This window comes from Schistocerca serialis, chromosome 4 (genome assembly GCF_023864345.2).
Source record: "Schistocerca serialis cubense isolate TAMUIC-IGC-003099 chromosome 4, iqSchSeri2.2, whole genome shotgun sequence".
NCBI classification, from domain to species: Eukaryota; Metazoa; Arthropoda; class Insecta; order Orthoptera; family Acrididae; genus Schistocerca; species Schistocerca serialis.
This window is the reverse complement of record NC_064641.1, coordinates 226,607,460-226,630,008: the sequence shown is the minus strand read 5'-3', so window position 1 is coordinate 226,630,008 and position 22,549 is coordinate 226,607,460. Positions and strand designations below refer to the sequence as shown.

The 22,549-nt window shown below is 46.1% G+C and overlaps 1 protein-coding gene and 1 pseudogene across 2 annotated transcripts in view; both read right to left on the bottom strand.

Annotated features, from left to right (window-relative positions):
• The window catches only part of LOC126473377 (MOB kinase activator-like 2), a 528,601-nt gene that overhangs the window by 429,255 nt on the left and 76,797 nt on the right, over nt 1-22,549 (bottom strand). The window lies entirely within an intron of this gene.
• LOC126476015 (5S ribosomal RNA) lies at nt 8,484-8,603 on the bottom strand (annotated as a pseudogene).

Genomic DNA, 22,549 nt, shown 5'->3' with positions numbered 1-22,549 from the left:
TGTGTGTGTGTGTGTGTGTGTGTGTGTGTGTGTGTGAGTGAGTGTGAGAGAGAGAGGATTAATTAGGTTTCCCGTCATTTCCGTAAGTCACATGAGGCAAATGACGACATAACGCATTTGGACAAAAAGGGCACAGCCGATGTCCTTTCCCCGCCCTTCTCTAATCCGTGCTTGTGCTCCATCTCCAAAGACGTCATTCTCGACGTGACGTTAAACTCTGATTTTCCTTACGTCCTTCCTTCTACAGTAGTGTGAGGAGTAAACATGTGGTTGTAGGTGAGCAGGTAGTGGATGTACCACTCCGCGCTGTGAGCAGGCGACGGCCAGTTATAATCATGACATCACCAACTCAAGTTTCTTTCACTCCCTGCAGTGACTCATGTGTTTCACCCAACCGACAACGAGGTGTGCAGCAGCGTCGTGTTCTCTTGTATTCAGAAATCTAGGCACAGAGTTATCACGACTGAAGAGTATTTTTTGACACACCCATAGTAATTTATGGTGGCCCACATGGTGAACTGTTGGCTATGAATTAAAATTCCACGCGTGACTGTTGAACTATTGAGGTTGTAAGGCAGTATTGCCCATTACCTTCCACATCATCCCGTTCCCTGCTTAGCAGCACACTCTTAAATGCACCAGAGAATTCAGGTGCTGCGAGTTTTGCTGTTATGTGTACATGCTACCAGGTCTCAAACCATCTGACAGATCGTGACTGCAGTTACTGTTTTCGAATACACGTCTCGTTTCAGTAAACTTAAGCATCTTGAGTAGCAGTGTGTGTTGTTGTAGCTGTACAAGTGATTTCGCAGCGTTGCAACATACACTGAGGTGGCAAAATCATGGGATGCCCCCTGATATCGTGTCGGATTTTCTTTTGCCAGGCGTAGTGCAGCGACTCGTCGTGGCATGGACTAGACAGGTAGCTGAAAAGTCCCTGGGAGACATGTTGAGCCATGCTGCCTCTATAGCCGTCCATAATTGGGGAAGTGGTACCGGTGCAGGATTTTGTGTCATCTGACCTCTCAATTATGTCGCATAAGTGTTCGATGGCAGTCATGCCGGTCGATCTGGGTAGCCAAATCATTCGTTCGAATTGTCCAGAATTTTAATTAAATCAATCGGGAGCAATGCCCCAGTGACATGGCGCATCAACATCCATAAAAATTCCATCGTTGTGTGGGAACATGACGTCCATGAATGGCTGCAAATGGTCTCCAAGTAGCCGAACCTCCAGAGGACCCGGTCTATTCCGTGTAAACACAGCCCACACTATTATGGAACCATCACCAGCTTGCACAGTCCGTTGTTGACAACTTGGATCCATGGCTTCGTGGGGTTTGCGCCATACTCTAGCCCTACCATCAGCTCTTACCAACGGAAATCTGGACTTATCTGACCAGGTAATGGTTTTCCAGGCATTTAGGGTCAAGCCGATATGGTTACGAGCACAGGAGAGCACTGCAAGCAATTTCGTGCTGTTAGCAAAGCACTTGTGTCGGTCATCTGCTGCCATAGCCCATTAACGCCAAATTTTGCCGCCCAATCCTAGCGGATCTGTTCATCGTACGTCCCGCATTGATTTCTGTGATTGTTTCGCGTAGTATGGAAATAAAATCTTCACGGTTTTCTGGCTGCGCCAATTCGAATAAAATTCTCGAACTTTCTATGGCTATCTACACTGTCGTCGTCAGGAGTAAAACCACTGACTGCCGGGGCTAACACGGTCCTCCAATTATACAGGGTGTTACAAAAAGGTACGGCCAAACTTTCAGGAAACATTCCTCACACACAAATAAAGAAAAGATGTTATGTGGACATGTGTCCGGAAACGGTTAATTTCCATGTTAGAGCTCATTTTAGTTTCGTCCACCTACGCTCAATGGAGCACGTTATCATGGTTTCATACGGGATACTCTACCTGTGCTGCTAGAACATGTGGTTCATGCACGATGGAGCTCCTGCACATTTCAGTCGAAGTGTTCGTACGCTTCTCAACAACAGATTCGGTGACCGATGGATTGGTAGAGGCGGACCAATTCCATGGCCTCCACGCTCTCCTGACCTCAACCCTCTTCACTTTCATTTATGGGGGCATTTGAAAGCTCTTGTCTACGCAACCCCGGTACCAAATGTAGAGACTCTTCGTGCTCGTATTGTGGACGGCTGTGATACAATACGCTATTCTCCAGGGCTGCATCAGCGCATCAGGGATTCCATGCGACGGAGGGTGGATGCATGTATCCTCGCTAACGGAGGACATTTTGAACATTTCCTGTAACAATGTGTTTGAAGTCACGCTGGTACGTTCTATTGCTGTGTGTTTCCATTCCATGATTAATGTGATTTGAAGAGAAGTAATGAAATGAGCTCTCACATGGAAAGTAAGCGTTTCCGGACACATGTCCACATAACATATTTTCTTTCTTTGTGTGTGAGGAATGTTTCCTGAAACCTTTTTGTACCTTTTTGTAACACCCTGCATAGCCACGATTGCGGCCTCTGGCGCGATTCAGACAGGGCCGAAACGACGCGTGCGCTGAAGGCGAGTAGGGCGGCTCATGTTTGAAACTACTGTTCGTGCCTCCCTATAAGCGTCAAGCTTTCGTCATTGCTTCCTTTCGACATCCAAAACCCACCCCCACGTCCTGCCAAGTGTGTACCCGTGGTCTCAGTTAAAATTTTTGCTATTCATTCTAATCTCAGCCACTGCCATTATAACGGAATCCAAGGTTGTTGACGCATGAGTCAAGACTTTCGTGTTTTCATACTGTATTTTGTGTCCGTTTTCCAGGCAATGCTCAGCAATGGCCGACTTTCAAGCTCCCTCTGTTTAATATGTCGCTTGTGCTCGGTACAATGCTCTGCAACTGTGTGAACTGTCTGACCTGTATAGATGTTGCCGCGTTCTCAAGGGACACCATACACACCGGGCACACGAAGAGCTACGTCGTACTTGTTTTCCAAGGTATTACCACCAACCATTCTGTATAAAGCTCCTGTTTATGGAACATGGGCGTTGCTCATTTAAGACATTGTATCACCTGAAGCTGATGGAAACAGTATCTACCGTAAAATATCTAGGAGTAGCTATCCAGAAAGAACTTAAGTGGAATGACCACATACGACAAATGTAGGAAAATCAGATGCCAGACAGATTCGTAGGAGGAATTAAAGAAATGTAAATCATCCACGAAGTGACTTACAAGGCGCCCGGCTGTTCGACCGATTCTCGAGAACTGTTCATCAATCCGGGATTCTTACCAGGTAGGACTGAAGGAAGAGAGAGAGAGTGAGTTTTCAACGAAGAGCGGCGCGATTCACTACTGGATCGTTTAATCGGCGCGAGAGCGTTACAGAGATACTCAACAGACTCCAGTGGCGGACGTTACAAGAGAGGTTTGCTATTGAAATTTCGACGGATCACTCCGTGAAGAGTCGGAAACGCACTACTTAATTCCACATACGTCTCGCGAAGTGACCAAGACGAGAAAATTATTCCTGAAATTACAGCCAACACAGAGGCTTACCGATAATCATTCTTCCCACTTGCCATTGGCAAGTGGAGCAGGATAGTGGGGGGATCAGTAACGACACGAGAAGTACGCTCCGCCAGACACCATTAGGTGGCCTGCGGAGTACGATGTAGATGCTGAAGTTACGCTCAGCGTGGTCCGAGAGCGGACCGACGTTGCACGGTACACATCCCCGGCAGCAGTGCGTCAGGTGCTGGCGCGGCGGCCCTGAGCTGTTACGCCGTTAACGAGATGGTCCAGACTTGCCCAGGCAAGGCGACTCTCAGATACGTAGGCACTAGGGGGCGTGAATCTCGGTCTGGCGACTAGCTGGCGACCCAGTGGTAGATGGCGGCAACTGGCCACTTGGAAGGGAGCCTAGTGAAGATGACGGTGGCATGGAGCAGCTTCGTGTCGGAAGCAGACACACTGACCCGCCGAGTCGACGGATTATAGGAGGCAAATAGGATTTTCTGTGTTGCTGCGGATAATGTCACAAAAGTCGCGTGCCTTTTGCCCTTGTTTCAGTAACTAGCCGGGAACTGAGCAGCAGACGGGCAGGGGGCCTAGAGGATGCAGTGGCGCAATATTGCGCAAGTGTAATGCTGCAAGTGGCCCTGTTTATGGCGTCGAACCCTCGTGCCTAAACCCGTGCATTTAGACTGGTGTTCAGTATACACGTCTCTGTACGCGTTGCCTCAGTATAATAATAGAAATACTGTAGTTTGCTGGCTTGGGCACAGACAAGTGCGACCTCTTGCTCGTACAGCCTGAACACTGGTGGAATATTTGGACATGGCGCCCCTTGCAGCCCAATGTTATGAGTCGTATATGCCCCCGCCGGCCGTCGGCGCGCTGCATGCACCTCGCAGTTATACAATTCCTCAGCTGTCACCGGCCGCGGAACTCCGTATACGTCGCGAGTGCGGCGAAAAAGAAGCGCGACTCGCCCGCCGGCGGATATTCATAGCTGCAGCCGGTTCGGACTCGTATGGGCGGCCCACGTAATGCTTACCGGCTGACCGCCTGCCTCTGCTCCCTATTACACATCGCGACCCAACACCGCTATGTAAAGCTGCAAGGAAATTCCACCAGGCATAGCTCCAACCACATCCACAACGACATCCTACAAGCAGTTACAACTACAGTTGTCCGCAAGCCGCCTAATGGCGTGTGGGGCGAACTTAATGTATCACAGTTACTACCTCCGCTCGCCCCCCCCCCCCTCTCTCTCTCTCTCTCTCTCTCTCTCTCTCTCTCTCTCTCTCTCTCTCTCTCTCTCTTCGCCCCTTCAAGTGCGTCTAATTTTACCTTAATGATCATTTCAATTAATATACGTCGGACGAAGAATTGGTAGAGTATACTAGGAACGTACGCTTTCGGAACTTTAACAGTAAACCACACCGTGACGCAAACCGCCTATTCTAGCGTCTGTCACTGCAGTTGAAACGCGCGACTCTTCTTTGTATGCACTCCAACCAATCCTATTTGGTACGGTTTCCAAACTGACGAGCAGTATTCAAGTAACGGTCGAACGAGGGTTTTGTAACGTACCTCCTTCGTGGATGGACTACGCCTCCTGAAAATTCTTTCTACCTTTCCTGCAATTAATTCCATGTGGTCGTTCCACTTCAGATCGGTCTGTACGAATACTTCCAGATATTTAATTGACGTGACTGTTTCCAGTGACTGTTCCGCAGTCGTGAAATCATACAATAATGAGTCTTTCAGCCTACTTATGCGCAACTTTAAATTTGTTCATGTCGAGTCAACAGATAAACACTGCACCATGCAATCATCCTCTGCAGGTTTTCCTACGCTTCTCTACAATTTTACAGCACAGTGGCCTCTTTATATACAACAGTATCATCCGCGAACAGTCGTATGAAGCTTCCGACGTTCACCGTTACAAAGGTTGAAAAACCTATCTGTCCCGCTCTTTACTCCAAAAGCACACAGTGACATGCCTCTAGTCCCTGGTAGTTGATTCTTTCCAAGTTGGAGAAGTTCTACATTACGATACTTCGTGTTTGCCATGGTTAATTTATTGTTATAGCTAAGAAATAACTTTTTTACCGACCAAGGTGTCATGGGGGCTTAAAAATTGTTTTCGAACCCAAGATGAATTAGATTCGGACTCCACCGCGCGGCAATGCTGAACATGAAATCCTGAAAGATGCATATTTTTTTGTGATCCACATAACTTCTTCACGAAATTCACCGGCTGCATCTTGTTCATGTCTTCTTAAACAGAACTGTGTTCGTGATCTATTGATATTGCTGTCGGCACGATATTCAAGCTTATAAGAAAAAGGATGTAATAAAACTCTTAGCAGCGCCGCCTTAAAAATGGAGAGCATTTCCTGGAAGGAACGCTATGTCACCTTTGTAAACAGTGTTGTAGGCTGCTTATTATTGTTCTGTTAAAAAGCGGAGGCTTCTCTACAAAATTCTCGTTATTTTCTCAGCAAGAATATGATGGATAATATAGTGTAGTTTTTTTTCCTGTTAACTTACATGAAGAAAATATGTCGCTCGACTTCAGGCGGTATCTTTCTTTCGTCTTGAAACCACTATGTCCAAAAGTCGTGCGGGAATTTCCCTATAAAATCATAAGTTGCTTCTCTCCAAAAACGAATGACATCTGTAGTCGCAATAACATGATACAAGGGTGGTTTGAAAAGTTCTCGGAATCACCATTAGAGGTCAGCGCTAGCGCAACGAGTTGTTCACGTCATATTCATTGGACTGTTGCCTCTAGACACGTGCCACGTCATTGCTCCTGGAAGAGAGCTGTGGCGGCGACGTGGCTCTATTGTTGTTCCCGCGTAGTTATTTGCGAGGATGGAAAGAATCGGGATTCTCGCAGTGATTAAGTTCAAATGGTTCAAATGGCTCTGAGCACTATGGGACTTAACATCTGCGGTCATCAGTCCCCTAGAACTTAGAACTATTTAAACCTAACTAACCTAAGTACATCACACACATCCATGCCCAAGGCAGGATTCGAACCTGCGACCGTAGCAGTCGCGCGGTTCCGGACTGAGCGCCTAGAACCGCGAGACCACCGCGGCCGGCTGACGTTGGATCAAAAACGCATGAGAATGGACATATGGAACAATGTTTGGCCCGTTTTAGGAGAAACGGGCCAAGATTTTTAGTGCCGGTTTGTGACCACAGTTGAAATTTGGGTGCACTACTATACACCACAGGCAAAACAATAGACAAAGCAGTGGAAACATGCCGATTCTCCGCCACCAAAGAACGCGACGACAATTCCTTCTGCGGGAAAAGTCATGGCATCAGTGTTCTGCGATGCGAAGGGGATTCTGTTTGCCCCACTGGGCAAACAATTACTGGATAATACTACGCTAACTTCCTGGACAAATTGCAACAAAAGATACACGAAAAAAGGCCAGGTTTAGCAAGGAAGGAAGTCATCTTCCATCAAGCAATGCACGCCCGCACACATGTGCCGTCGCCATGGCAAAATTACGCGAACTAAGGAGAAATTGTTGCCACACCCGCCTTATTCACCTGATATGGCTCGGTCAGACTTCCATCTCTTACCAAAACTAATTTTTCTTGGTGGACGAAGATTCACTTCAAACGAAGAATTGATAGGTGGAGTTGACATCTATTTTGCAGGCCTGGAGAAAACTCATTTCGGAGATGGGATCATGGCACTGGAACATCGTTGGACCAAGTGCATTAATCTACAAGGAGACTACATTGAAAAAAATAACAGTTTCAGGGATGTAAGTACTTTTTTTCTATTCCGTTCCGAGAACTTTTCAAACCACCCTCGTACAGTGCATATGGGGTATGGTTGTACAAATATAAACATTGTTCACCTAAATCCAAGTTTTTTGTCATTACTTATGAAGTTCAATACGGACACAATCTGTAGCACCAACCTAGTGATGATCTGTTTCTATTTCCGTTCGCGCGAAGGAGTTCGTTCCTAGCTACTATAACAAAATTCGCTATCTCTTCATAGAAATGGGTTAAATCAAACTTCCGCTGAATGAATTCTGTTCTCAGAAAAAAATGAGAAAAATCCAATGGCGTTTCATCTGTATTCAAGAGACATTCCTCTATGTCTCCACTACTGCGGAAAGCATCCGCAAAGAGCAGTTCTGAGGGGTTGGGTTGTTTGGGGAAGGAGACCAGACAGCGAGGTCATCGGTCTCATCGGATTAAGGAAGTCGCCCGTGCCCTTTCAAAGGAACCATCCCGGCATTTGCCTGGAGCGAATTAGGGAAATCACGGAAAACCTAAATTAGGATGGCCGGACGCGGTATTGAACCGTCGTCCTCCCGAATGCGAGTCCAGTGTCTAACCACTGCGCCACCTCGCTCGGTGGCAGTTCTGACTTCCAAGCTAAAATGGGATGACGTTCCATCCTTTCCGGAAACAATTTGGCAGCAAACAGATGCAGCAAGACTACATAGTTCATACATTATGATCGTTACGCTTCACGCAAAACGCATTCTTCACGGTCTGTAAACAATTCAACACGACACTTGCTTTGTGGGAAATAAGAACAAGTGCCGCTATCCAGTTTCTTTGCACCCAATCCCCAATGTAGTAGTAATAGTAGTAGCAGTCCCGGTTTACGCATCCTTTGCGATGAAAAATGTCTCGCCTATGGAAGTTACAAGTCTTAAGAACATAGTGTCATCGATCATCGCTATCTCAGCATTTGTGTTGATAGGGAAGATTGTGTCACGGATACGACATCCGAGTTGCAGGAGGAAATCATTTACACAATGACATTTTTCGTCGCGGCGAAATATTTTCACGAAATTTCAATCACCAACTTTCTCTTCTGAAAGTGAAAATATTTTATTGACGCTAACCTATAAACGTACGTAATGATAAATAAATAAGTGAGCGCTGTGTGACACTATGGCCTGGTACAAGTCTTTCAAGCGGCCGCCACTTCGGCGACTTGCGTGTCCTGAATACCAACGGCACCCAGTTTTCCCCGGGCGTCGACCATCCAAGTACTAACTGGGCCCAACGTTGCTTAACTTACGATGATGGGACGGGAACCGGTGTTACCAACGTGGCAAGGCCGTTGGCAGGAAGGAATGATTATTATAATAAAATAAGAGAAATCCAGCTCTTAAGGAATGATTAAAATGTTCATTTTTCCCCATGCGCTTTTCGAGAGTGGAACTGTAGAGATATAATTTGAAGGTGTTTCGATAAATCCTCTGTCAAGCACTTAAGTGAGAATCGCAGAGTAAATATGTAGATGTAGATACCCTGCGTATATGGCATTTCAAGATGTAGTTTAATGTCGTATGTCCGCTTCCTAAGGCTAACTAGCGAAAGTTATTACTGCAGCACGAAATTTCTTTCTTTTTGAAACCCTATAATGAATTTTTAGAGCAGTTGCCTATAGGGCCCTATACATATGGATGATCCCTACGACAAAAACATTTTCCAAATCATATAAATGTGTAACTCATCACATGCCTTTGCTTTAAAATTACTATTTCCAAAGAACAATCTTTATACATCACTTGTGGCATCAAGAGACTGTTTTGCTGGGGTACCTACTAACTGGTTTGAGGCCATATGAAATAAATAAAGATGCAAAAAAAGTGTTTCCAAGCGACCTTCAGTTCATGTTAGCCGTATCACGAGAAAGTACACAACTCGCATAACAGAAGACAGCAGAGTTTGTTGGTAACAACTAATTTCTTCGCCATGGCTAGTCTGTAAAAAACCCGAATCCGGCAATTAGATGTAATCTACTATTACCGTGATGTGTATGCCCAAGTTTAACTGTTCCAATTCTCTATACGACCAGATTATTTCCGGTCGTAGCTGGGCACGGCCAAGCAGTAGCCACTGATTACAGTCCGCGAGGTATGGTACCACCTGCAACATAATATTCTAGGTACACAAGTGTACGGTCGTTACCAGATTCGATATATTTGATATAGACACCAATGCCTAAAATTTATCGACACTGCTAAAACATTCGAACACAAGTACTGATATCGGCAGTATTGCAAGGTATTGATTGCTTATGTATTTTTAAGCTTGACTTTAGCACCAAAGTACTTATTTAGAATGTAAGACGAAATCTTAAATTATTCCATACTTGAATAAACTTTAGTAGAAAACAAATATCAAAGTGAACGCTAAACGATAAATATTCAAACTGCAAATAATATATATGCCTTAACATAAATTTTACGCTACCCGTACGGTACGTGCCGTTATCATGGTACATCGTCACAAATTATATAAGACAAAAATCAATAAGTTTCAAAAGGCAAAAGATTCAATTGGAATACAAGGCTAAATATGGAAATCATGCTGAGCTTGCATGAACCAACTGAAGTATAAAATCAATAATCGAACCTCTTTTTATCAGTTAGTGTATACATACTTGATATTAGTGGTGGATGTTGTTTAAATCTGATACGTTAACTATAGACTGAATATTTGCATCTTCGTTTTCCATGCACTATATCTACACATATTAAGAAGTCGAGTCCCTCGCCGAGTTTTTGTATAAAGGCTGCTCTAAGGAAATACTGCTGGGATTTTGATAGGTTTTCCCTAATAGATTTACTGATTCACGAGGAAGGTTTGTTCGTGCAATTTATTTCCGCTACTCCAGACAAATCACCCGCCGTAGATACTAATTACGGAGCTGTGACAGGTCCCTAAAAGATACTAATGACATTTTAATACTCATTAAACTAGCCATGAAAGGTTATCATTTTCCCCAACATCAGATGTTTCTTAATATATCATGAAATTATCAAATACACGATATCGATATCGATACCATACATAATGGAAGTATTGATATTTACTAAAATTGATAAGACCAGAAAGGCTATACAGATGTGACAGTGTGGCCTGTAAGTTCTAATACCATTTGAGTGTGAACAGGCCATGATAGCTGGCTAGCTGTCTTTGTATTGTACTGCAGCCTGACTTCGCTGGCCGCTAACACTTCTGTTACACTGTTCAGTAATATACGCCACGCCAGCGTACAAATTCCTCACACACGAGGAAAAAATACTAAGGTGACGACGATCGGATCCTAGATTATTGAAAAAGTAATATTTGTCGAACATTACCCTGTGAACGGTTCCTACTTTCTTGTGATGATTCCACAGTGCAGTGCTTTAAAAACAATAGCACTAAGAAAATGTTGGCGCATAACTAATTTAAATCATTAGCACATCGCCGAAACATGCGTACTCTGCAGATGAAGAGGACAAGCTGCAAACGGCAGGCTGCCGTAGCCGTAGCCTTAGCGCAGACGGAAGCAATTATAGCCGTGACGGCAACAAGCGTTCCGCCACGGTTACGCTCTGTTCACATCCTGGCCACATACTGAACACGTTTCGCAATGGGAAGCAGATGGTGACGTTGCCGATCCAGGGTTAAACGAAAAAGTTTTATATCTCTTAAAACGATAAAAATGTCGCGTATGGTGGATACGTTACTTTTTTACGTTACCTCGTGAAGGTCCAGTCCATTTTCTGACATATGCAGAGGATGGAGTGCCTAAGGCACACAAGAAAGAAATTCTACGCAGCAAGACACTCAAGAAGCAGACCCTCCAAAATTCAAAGATTGTTTTTTAAGCTGCATCCAACGGAACACATCAAGCAACATGATGCAATAGTTAAGGTGCTGGTCTCGCATTCGGGTGAAAGTGAAGAAGAATTACAGGATCTTCTGAATAGAAGGAACAGTCTAATGAGCACAGAATATGGACTGATTGTGAGAGTAAATCGAAGAAATACGACAGTATGAAAAGCAGTAGGAAAGAGAACAGCGAGAAGCTTAACATCAGGATTCGCGACCATGAATTAGGTGAAGTTAAGGAATTCTGCTAACTAGGTAGCAAAATGACCATGACAGACGGAGCAAGGAGGACATCAAAAGCAGACCAGCACCGGCAAAAAGGGCATTCCTGGCCAAGAGCAGTCTACCGGTATCAAACACAGGCCTTAATTTGAGGAAGAAGTTTCTGAGAATGTGCGTTCGGAGCACAGCATTATACGGCAGTGAAACATGGAAGCATTTAAGATGTGGTGCTACAGAATAATGTTGGATATTAGGTGGACTAGTAAGGTCAGGATTGAGGAGGTTCTGCGCAGAATCGGAAAGGAATATACGGAAAACACTGACAAGAAGGGACAGGGAGGTAGGACATCTGTTAAGACATCACGGAATGACTGTCATCTTACTAAAGGGAGCTGTAGAGGGTAGAAACTGTTGGGGAAGACAGAGATTGGAATACATCCAGCAAATAATTTGGGACTTAGATTGCAAGTGCTACTCTGGGATGAAGAAGTTAGCACAGGAGAAAAATTCGTGATGGGCAGTATCAAACCACTTATAAGACTGAAGACAAAAAAAGAATTAAAGACAAAAGCAAATTATTTCGTTGAAGGTACGAGCTCGCACACAGGTAAACGAGAGAGTTTTGAAAGCAGTGACCATGTGCCAGTCCCCCGTCCCTATTTGTTTTAATACAGTTCGCTTATTTCACTGATTAGTGCCTTTCTGGAAATTTTCCCATGAAAATTACTAAAGCGTAAAAGGCACGTCGAGTAGGAAAAATACTATTTCTTATTATTCACACACAACTGTTACCCAAGTCACTTAAAACTCTAACGCAACTTTCTTAAAAACTGATACATTTTCTGCTGATTTCCCTAATTAATATTCTCCCTCTCATTCTATTTCCACTACTCAGCTATCGTCGACAGTTGTTTCACTTTTAATAATCACTAAAATTCACCTCTGCCTACCTTCAATCGCGACGCGACCACTGACTCAATCTTGACAAAAACGCGCATTCAAATCTTTCAGTCGCACTGTGAGCATTGTAATGCCCAGTTGTCTGCCGCCTAGAATACTTGTCTCCCAACCGATACCGTACTTTACACTTTATCGCATTAAGTTTGTACATAACTATTTAACTACAATAGTTCTTTCTCAGTGGTCGCTATCTAAACTGGCTGTCGGACGGCAGCTGTCAAAATGTGCCGGCCCAAGACCGTCGTATTTCGTTTCTTGCCTAACCACAGGACAAAATGGCCACTAAAAAGAAAAAGGAAAATACTTTCCGATTCTGCGCCCACATGAGGCCGTTACATCGGACATTCAAGATATCTGGAAAACAACAAAAATAACTGTTTCAAATTAGTTCTGTCATTCGCTGATCCATCAGAAAATTGCTTCTACTTTATTTCACTTATACTTTGTTCATACATCCAGCTCACGCAAAATAACATCGTAATATGGAGGAAAAATCTATAAATTAGATACTACATTATCCCGGCATATCTTAGGTCGTAAAATCAAGTATCGTGAACAACGCAGAGGTCTCTTCAACAAAGTTGACATTGCTTAGACATGCCACTATTGATGGTAATTACAAAAAAACTTTCACATACTTGATACCTAAAGTGATGAATTCCCTACCAGCGTTTATGTTTCAAAATGTCTATTTCTCCCAACAGGACATTAAATAATGTGTTCAAATGGTTCAAATGGCTCTGAGCACTATGGGACTTAACATCCAAGGTCATCAGTCCCCTAGACCTTAGAACTACTTAAACCTAACTAACCTAAGGACATCACACACATCCGTGCCCGAGGCAGGATTCGAACCTGCGACCGTAGCGGTCGCGCGGTTCCAGACTGAAACGCCTAGAACCGCTCGGCTACAACGGCCGGCAAATAATGTGTTTCTCGCACTTTTGTATACTACATGTTGTCTATTTTCACAGAATGCGATACACGTAAAGGGTGACTGACAATGGATTTAGAGAACATTTCCGGAAAGGCTTGTCGATTTCCTATCGATTTCCGAGAGGATACAGGCAGTAAAGTAAAAACACAGGAAATACACGGTCCAGCCACAATGTGACCACCGCCTATGTTTGACGTCAACGTGCAATAACCACTCACAGCCAGCAGGTGACAGCACTGGCAGTGCAGAGTATGTTAAGTATGTGAGAGAACGTGGAAAACAGTGCAGTCGTCATTCTAATGCGGAAACGGAGCGGTTTATCTGACTTCCTAAGGGGCATGGTCACTGGCTTTCGGACCAAGGGTGGAATTATTCCCGAAACGACTAGGTTTGTAAGCTGTTCAGTATTACGAATGATTCACACGGTTTAAAAATGACCGGACAGAAGCTAAAGATGACTCTCGTTCAGGACTCCCTTCGACGTCTACCGACGACGCTCATGTCAGGAACGTCAACGAAATTGTGCGTGCCAATCGAAGACTGACTGTCAGAGAGATTGTAGAAGAATGTAACATTTCATTTGGATCATTTCATGAAATCCTGAGACAGCATCTTGGAATGCATCGTGTTGCTTCCAAGTTCGTCCCACGGCTCATGAGTCTCAAGACCAGAAAGACCTTCACAATCTTTGCAGCGCTTTTGGGTCGCGCAAATCAGAACAAGATATTCATTAAGGGAGTGATAACTGATGGTGAGGCGCGGGCCTACAGTTATGATGTTGAGACCAAGGTTCAGTCTTCAAAAAGTGTCGGCAAAGGTTCTCCAAGGGAAAAAAAGCTCGCCAGGTCAGGTCAAATGTCAAAGCCGTGCTGATAGTTTTCTTTGAATTTGGAGGATTGTTTCGTCAATTCGTGACACAGGTACTATCGGGACCTGTTGCGACGCCTGTGAGAAAATGTGACAAGGAAACGGCCTGAAATGTGGCGAGACAATTCATGGCTCTTGCATCACTATAACGCACCTGAACATTCATCCGTGTCAGTGCGTGACTGTTCCCTGCGGCCTTTTTTCTATTTCCGAGGTTGAAAACCCCGTTGAAATGACGAAGATTTGAGATTTGAAACGACAGACGAGATCAACGAAAATCCGCAGACGGCGCTTAGAGCGATCCATCAAGACGCGTATGAAGACTGTTTGCGGAAGTGAAGGCGGCGTTGGGAGTGGTGTATCAATTGTGGAGGACAGTATTTCGAAGGAGACCGTGCACAAGAAGTAAAAGGTAAGTGTAGGAAAAATTTTGTGGACAAAGTTCCAGAATTTTTTGAACAGTTCTGGTATGTTGTTGGAGAAAAGTTAGTAAATAACCCTTTGTAACACATCTTTTTGCCCATCTAGAATATGGCGGACGATGCAGACGATGGGAACTTCCAGACACGCTACTGTTCTACGCTCAGAGGTAAGAGCCTTACACCGTCACACCACACAACTTTGCCCGGAACGTTATTTATAGGTCCTCGTACGTAAAAGTGCAAGAGGGGAAAGCAGAGAAAGTAACGTTTCGATATTAGTTCAGAGGCTCTGTGAAAGAGCAGTTGAAGGCCCTTTTGCACGACTGACTTTCTTGTCTCAACCGAGTACTCGCGTGCATCTGCTGCAGCGCGCCTGGCGTTTTATCTCCGTACCGAGCCTCGTCTGTTTTGTTTGGTCATTTTCGTTTACACGTCAGAGCGAAAATTGCTGGTATTGTGAAAGCTGTATGCTGTGGAGTTTGGCGTCGTAATGATGAAACTGGGGCTATGAGGGACTACCCTTTTCACGGAAAAATCGAAATATAGTAACGAAATGTAGGAAAAAGCAATGACAACGACCAAAGCAAAATTCGTAGTGAAAGTTCTTGTCAAGGGTTGTGTGGTAAATTGTTCACACTCCTGATAACTGAATAGGGAAAGTGGCATCCAGACATTTCAGAACACACACATTTATTTGCTCGAGAAAATATATGGTTGCAAACACAACATACACTATATAGAAGGCACTATATTGCGCCTTTTTCCTTTAACCTTTTTCTCGTTGTGTGTGGAATAACAAAGAAAATTATTTCTCTCTTCAAATAATTCCGACATTTTCACTGTTGGGTTAATTTTAATTAAAACTCGTTTATCTATTTACTTTATTTGCGCAAAGTGCAGGGTTTTTCTCTGTAAAACGTAAATACGCTTTTGCTTTCAGATATTTTGTATTTGTTGTAGGTGAACACTAACAGGAAAAAATACCAGGACCTTGTGTAATTTTTTAATGTGTCACGAAAACAAAGCAAACAACACAGAGATTAAAGAGATAAGACAACGCCGCCATAGCCCCCTCCCCCTGTTTCTGCGCATGCACAGTGTGAAGCGTATTCGGAAATTTAGAATTCCACACCTGCCACAATTTATAGATTACGGACGTCGCAGACATACTTAAGTGATGGCCGGTCGCTAATTTCCACGCAAGCACAAAAGGCGCGCGCACTTTGAGATGTTAATTTTGAACAGAAAGTCGGTGGTGTAAAACGGGCTCGATGCGAGGATGGCGGACACGTGAAGGGGTGACTGGCGAAGCTGACGCAGGAGCAGGGCAGCGCAGAGGGACGGGCCGACACAATATCCGGCGCTGCGCTGCATAATTGCGCGTGGCGCGTCCCGGCCCGGCCGGCGCCGCTGGCCGCGCTAATTGGCGGCGCCGGCAGGCCGGGGCAGGCGCCGAGCCGACCAGCCGTAAATGCAAGCGCGTCTTCGCGGACGCTCGCATCTCGCCCTCATTCCGCGCCACGGCCTCACTCACGCCAGTTTCCACACTGTTTTTTCTTCTCGCCGAATTAAAGGGTTCACGGAACCCGCGAAGAACTAACGCAATTTCCGGCTACTACGATCTAGCTCCGAAAACCAAGAATGATACGTCCCCAGCGGTGGTATCGACTATTTGGAAATATTCGTATGGCGACGTACGTTAAGATCCCAGATATCACAGCTTGCAGCCATTCGCCCTAGTGGGCCTTCATTTGTGAGTAAACGACGAAAAATAATTTAGGATTTTTGCGTGACCCTCAATATTGCCTCTGCGTGTAGAACGTTGTGCGTTCGAATTTCGTCAGCTGCTTCCACTGTTTTATTTTTGAATCTTTTCGAATTGACTTTGATCATTATTTTTATCAATTTTATAGGTTTAATGTAATGTTTTATTTCTAACGCTTCGTCACGTCCTTTTCACCAGCACATGAACTTTTTCACTTTTTCTCATTTTTCCATTATACACTACTGGCCATTAAAATTGCTACACCACGAAGATGACGTGCTACAGACGCGAAATTTAACCGACAGGATGAAGATGCTATGATATGCAAATGATTAGCTTTTCAGAGCATTCACACACGGTTGGCGCCGGTGGCGACACGTACAAAGTGCTGACATGAGAGAAGTTTCCAACTGATTTCTCATACACAAACAACAGTTGACCGGCGTTGCCTGTTGAAACGTCGTTGTGATGCCTCGTGTAAGGAGGAGAAATGCGTACCATCACGTATCCGACTTTGATAAAGATCGGATTGTAGCCTTTCGCGATTGCGGTTTATCGTATCGCGACATTGCTGCTCGCGTTGGTCGAGATCCAATGACTGTTAGCAGAATATGGAATCGGAGGGTTCAGGAGCGTAATACGGAACGCCGTGCTGGAACCCAACGGCCTCGTATCATTAGCAGTCGAGATGACAGGCATCTTATCCGCATGGCTGTAACGGATCGCGCAGCCACGTCTCGATCCCTGAGTCAACAGATCGGGACGTTTGCAAGACAAACAGTTCTGCACAAACAGTTCGACGACGTTTGCAGCAGCATGGACTATCAGCTAGGAGACCATGGCTGCGGTTACCCTTGACGCTGCATCACAGACAGGAGCGCCTACGCTGGTGTACTCAACGACGAACCTGGGTGCACGAATGGCAAAACGTCATTTTTTTCCGATGAATCCAGGTTCTGTTTACAGCATCATGACGGTCGCATCCGTGTTTGGCGACATCGCGGTGAACGCACATTGGAAGAGTGTAATCGTCATCGCCATACTGGCGTATCACCCAGCGTGATTTTTTTTTTTTTTTTTTTTTTTTTAGGGCGCAAAACTTCTATGGTCATTAGCGCCCGGTCCGTGACTTAGGTAACAGTAAAAAGCCGAAATTGAAAACCAGCAGCAATGGGAACGAAAGTCATAAAATTGGAGAAACTAAAAGCAGAAGGAAGGCTTAAAAATCCACTACAGAAAGGGGTTGGTTGTCCCCAAAAAAAGCTTCAAATGACTGACGTCATTTCACTGGCACTAATAAACTGGAGAACGCGGTCGGCTGAGCGCGTGTCATCTGCTAAAATCGACGATATATCAGGCGATAGCTGTAGACGGGGGCGTAACGGATTAAAATAGGGGCACTCAATTAAAAGGTGTCTTACCGTCCACAGCTGAGAGCAGTGGGGACAGAGTGGGGGAGGATCGCCGCTTAAAAGATGTAGATGGCTAAAAAGACAGTGCCCTATCCGGAGTCTAGTTAAAATTACCTCCTCCAGACGACGCGTTCGGGAGGAAGAGGTCCAAGCACAAGGAAGAACTTTCATGTCCCGCAATTTATTATGGGTAAGTGTCGACCAACGCGTGTGCCATAAATGAACAACACGTCGACATAGAACGCTCCGTAGATCGGCGAAGGGAATCGATTGAATAGCTGGCCGAAGAAGAGAGACTGCAGCCTTGCCTGCAATATCGGCCGCCTCATTTCCACAGATACCAACGTGTCCCGGGAGTCAGAGGAACGCCACCGAGACGCCCCCCCAGGTAAAGCAAGCGCAGACAGTCCTGAATCCGGTGGACCAGAGGGTGCACAGGATAAAGAGCTTGGAGACTGAGGAGAGAGCTGAGAGAATCTGAGCAGATAACGTACTGTATCCGCTGATGGCGGCGGATGTAGTGGACAGCCTGGAGAACAGCGTAAAGCTCCGCAGTATTAACACAACACTGGTCGGGAAGCCGAAAGTGATTTGGGGTGTCGCCAACAATATAGGCACTCCCTACACCTAACGATGTTTCCGAGCCGTCGGTGTAAACAAATGTGGCGTCCGTCATTTGTGCACATAGAGCAGCAAATGCCCGACGATAAACAAGTGAAGGGGTACCATCCTTGGGAAATCGACAAAGGTCACGGAGCAGGCAGATCCGGGGACGGAGCCAAGGCGGTGCTGTACCCCAAGTTGTCAAGAAGGTTTTAGGAAAGCGGAAGGAAAGAGAATGGAGCAGTTGACGGAAGCGGACTCCCGGTGGTAGTAGGGAGGAGGGGCGGCCTGCATACCCTACATCAAAGGAGGCGTCGAAAAAAAGGTCACGGGCTGGATTAGCAGGCATGGAAGACAGATGGCTAGCATAACGACTCGGAAGGACTGCTCGCCGATTGGACAGCGGAGGTTCAGCAGTCTCAGCATAAAGACTTTCCACAGGGCTAGTGTAAAAAGCTCCAGACACTAAACGTAATCCACGGTGGTGTATAGAGTCGAGACGCCGAAGAATAGACGGCCGAGCAGAGGAGTAGACTATGCTTCCATAGTCCAATTTCGAGCGCACTAAGGCGCGATAGAGGCGGAGAAGGACCACTCGGTGCGCTCCCCAGGAGGTACCATTCAGGACACGGAGGGTGTTGAGGGATCGCAGACAGCGAGCCGAAAGATAGGAAACGTGGGAGGACCAGCACAGTTTTCTGTCAAACATAAGACCCAAGAATTTAGCGACGTCTGAAAACGGAAGGTTGACAGGACCTAGATGTAAGGAGGGCGGAAGAAACTCCTTGCGTCGCCAAAAATTAACACAAACGGTCTTACTGGGAGAGAAACGGAAGCCGGTTTCGATGCTCCAAGAGTGGAGGCGATCGAGACATCCTTGAAGACGTCGTTCAAGAAGGCTGGTCCGTTGAGAGCTGTAGTAGATCGCAAAATCGTCCACAAAGAGGGAGCCCGAGACATCAGGAAGGAGACAATCCATAATTGGATTGATGGCAATGGCAAACAGTACAACACTCAGCACGGAGCCCTGGGGTACCCCGTTTTCTTGGGAGAAAGTACGGGAGAGAGTAGTGTTCACCCGCACCCTAAATGTGCGCTCTGCCATAAATTCGCGAAGAAAAAGGGGTAGTCGTCCTCGAAAGCCCCAAGAGAACAGTGTGCGGAGGATGCCTGTCGTCCAACAGGTATCGTATGCTCTCTCCAGATCAAAAACTATTGCTACTGTTTGGCGTTTCCGGAGAAAATTGTTCATGATATAAGTGGAGAGAGAAACAAGATGGTCAACTGCAGAACGATGCTTTCGGAATCCGCATTGGGCAGGTGTTAAAAGACTGCGGGATTCCAGCCACCACGTTAAACGGTAATTCACCATACGCTCCAAAACCTTACAGACGATACTCGTGAGAGAAATGGGGCGATAGCTAGAGGGGAGATGTTTGTCCTTTCCAGGTTTCGGAACAGGAACGACGATAGCTTCCCGCCATCGTCTGGGAAAAGTACTGTCGGTCCAAATTCGATTATAAAGGCGGAATAGGTAACGCAGACTATGGGTTGATAAATGCAGCAACATTTGGACGTGGATACCATCCGGTCCTGGGGCGGAGGAGCGAGAAGAAGAGAGTGCATGTTGGAGTTCCCGCAAGGAGAAAACAGTATTGTAGCTTTCGCGATTTTGAGAGGAGAAACGCTGGCGGGTAATTTGAAGAGCTCGAAATCTCAGCAAAGTGCTGACCCAACGAGTTAGAAATTGCGACGGGGTCCACTAATGTGTCATGCGCGACAGTGAGCCCAGACACTGGGGAGAAACTAGGCGCGCCTGGGAACCGTCGAAGCCGACTCCAAACTTCCGAGGAGGGAGTGAAGGTGTTAAATGAGCTAATAAACAATTTCCAGCTTTCCTTCTTGCTATCGCGGATGACACGAAGGCATCGCGCTCGGAACTGCTTATAGCGGATACAGTTGGCCAAAGTAGGATGGTGGCGGAAAACGCGGAAAGCACGTCGCCGCTCACGTATTGCATCACGGCATGCCTCGTTCCACCAAGGAACTGGGCGGCGTCGGGGCAATTCGGAGGTGCGTGGTATTGAATGTTCCGCAGCTATAAAAATAACGTCGGTAATATGTGTGACCTCATCGTCGACGCTGGGAAAGTGACGGTCATCGAATGTCGCTAGAGACGAAAAAAGTGTTCAATCGGCTTGGGCAAACTTCCAGCGTCGCGGGCGCATGTAGGGCAGTTGAGGCTGCAGTCTAAGGACACATGGAAAGTGGTCACTCGAGTGTGTATCATCAAGGGCGAACCATTCGAAGCGCCGAGCTAGCGGAACAGTACCGACCGCAAGGTCCAAATGAGATAAATTTGTCATGGAGGAGGACAAAAATGTAGGGACCCCACTGTTGAGGCAAACTAGATCTGCTTGGTGGAAGACGACTAGCAATAGTGAGCCACGTGGAGAAGGATGTGGAGATCCCCAAAGCGGGTGGTGGGCATTGAAGTCCCCAACCAACAAATAGGGGGGTGGAAGCTGACCAAGAAGATGAAGGAGATCAGCTCGTGCCATTGGTGTGGACGATGGAATGTATACAGTACAAAGAGAGAACGTGTATCCGGAAAGGGAAAGACGGACGGCGACAGCTTGGAAGGAAGTGTTTAAATGGATTGGGTAATAATGGAGAGTTTCATGGAGAAGAATCATGAGTCCTCCATGTGCTGGAGTGTCTTCAACAGAGGGGAGATCATATCGGACGGACTGAAAATGAGGGAGAACAAAGCGGTCATGGGGACGCAGCTTTGTTTCCTGAAGACAGAAGATGACCGGCGAGTAGGATCGTAAGAGGATCGACAATTCATCCCGATTGGCTCGAATACCGCGGATATTCCAGTGGATAATGGACATAGGGTGAACAGAAAATGGAGGAATGTGACCAAGGTCGCTGTCAACTCAACGACTGCTCAGAGCTTGCGACCGACAGCATGGAATGGCATTCAGCCGAAGGCAGAAGATCCTGATCCATAGGTTGGTCAGGAGCAGCTCCTGCCACCAGCGATCGGCCGGTTGATCGGCCGCCAGCAGTGCGCTTCGGCGACACAGAAGACGGCCGAGGGCGATTTCCGCCAGGTGGTGCTGTAGATGGGACACGCCTTGGCGGAGAAGGAGAGGAACTGGGTTTCTTTGTAGCCTTCTTGGAAGTATGATGTTTAGAGGAAGGAGGAACCGATGGTTGGGAAGTTGCGGTACGTAAAAACTCCTCACGAGTATGCTCTTTTTTCGAAGTCTTGGTGTCTGACTTTTGGGCTCGAGATTTAGCAGAACTCGACGAAGGGTGAGCCAGAGAGTGGGCAGGCGAAAGTGGTGAGGTTGAACGGCCGATCTTTGCGCTGGCCAATCTGACGACCGTGGCACTAAAGGTGAGGTCGCAAGTCTGCGTGGCCGCCTCCTTTGTTGGCCGAGGAGAAGCAAGGACAGTGCTGTATTTTCCTTTCTGAGGCACGGTGGGCTGTCGACTGGCGAATAATTTTCGAGCAGCAAAGGTCTACACCTTTTCCTTTACTCTAATTTCCTGGATGAGCTGTTCGTCCTTAAAAACGGGACAATCTCGAGAGGAAGCAGCGTGGTCACCCATACAGTTGATGCAGCGAGGGGATGGAGGTGGACAAGCACCCTCATGGGCATCCTTGCCACACGTAACACATTTGGCCGGATTGGAACAGGACTGGCTGGTGTGATTGAACCGCTGACATTGATAGCAACGTGTAGGGTTTGGGACGTAAGGGCGAACGGAAATTATCTCATAGCCTGCTTTGATTTTCGATGGGAGTTGAACTGTATCAAATGTCAAGAAGACAGTGCGGGTTGGAATGATGTTCGGTATTTTTTTTGTTTTTTTTTTTTTTTTTGTGGTTTTAGGGCGCGAAACTTCTATGGTCATTAGCGCCCAGCCCGTGACGTAGAAAACAGGAAAAAAACGAAATTTAAAATCAGCAGCAATGGAAACAAAGTCAGAAAATTTGAGAAACTAAAGGCAGAAGGAATGCTTAAAAGTCCACTATAGAAAGGGGTTGGTTGTCCCCCAAAAAAAAGCTTCAAATGACTGACGTCATTTCACTGGCACTAATAAACTGTAGAACGCGGTCAGCTGAGCGCGTGTCATCTGCTAAAATCGACAATAGATCAGGCGATAGCTGTAGACGGGAGCGTAACGGATTAAAATAG